We start from the raw sequence: 957 nt of genomic DNA on the forward strand, positions 1-957 counted from the left end.
AATCTACCTGAGAATGTCTTTTGTGATACCAATCTAAATAAATTTTGTTATCTATTACTTTGATCTATGTCTAAAAAGCTTATCCACGATTATCCTCTTTTCCAATAGTAAATTGTAGTCTATCGTTATAATTGTTGATCATTCAAACTATAATGTAATATTGTCCTGCGGAAGTGCATAAAATATGTCGTCTACTAGACTGAAATATAAATTCCATTTCGCAATTTTAAATTACTAATTACTAATTTTTCTCAAGTCCCCTGCTGAGATATCGCATGATCTGGAAAGTGGGGAAACCCATAGAGTCCCATCAATTGTTTGTAGTTAGTATTAAAAAGTGAAAAATTAGAAGTTAATATAAATTTTATCAGAACCTCATGATTCATTTTTGGAATCTTTGTGTTTGACTCTATAAAAATGCTATCTATTATTGCTAACCGTTTAAGTTTCAAGATTACGGAAACATTAGTAATCTTAAACAACGTCACAATGAAGCTATTATTTCGTATCTTGTATTGTATTTCCCGATAGAGATGTTGGCATCTATCAAACTGTTATTTACAAACTGTCCTCTCTAGAAGGCATGCTTCGATCAAAGGAAAAGAAGGATGAGATAGTTAGATTTCCCTTTTCTGGCCCGCGCCGCCCTCTTCTCTCGCGCGAGCTCTTCTCTTGCGTCTCTCTCTTCCTCTCCCCGGCTCTTTTCCGCTTTTGGCTCTTGGGCGCCCCTCCGCTGTCGGGCCGCCTCGCGTGCGCTTGCCCCTTCCCTCCTGCCTCGTCTTGTGTGGGGGTTGCTTGCCCGTCTTTTCTTTCCTCCCTTTTTTTCCCACACCCCTATTGAGGTCCTTTTTCTCATTTTTGTTGCTGGCTTGTTTTTTCCCCTCTGGTCTCGCGTCGCACTTCGTCTAGGAGACTCTGCACACTTTTTTCTCTCCACCTTCTTTTCTCGTGCGACTG

Source organism: Nylanderia fulva, unplaced genomic scaffold, assembly GCF_048542155.1.
Source record: "Nylanderia fulva isolate GAGA-0341 unplaced genomic scaffold, ASM4854215v1 Scaffold602, whole genome shotgun sequence".
NCBI classification, from domain to species: domain Eukaryota; kingdom Metazoa; phylum Arthropoda; class Insecta; order Hymenoptera; family Formicidae; genus Nylanderia; species Nylanderia fulva.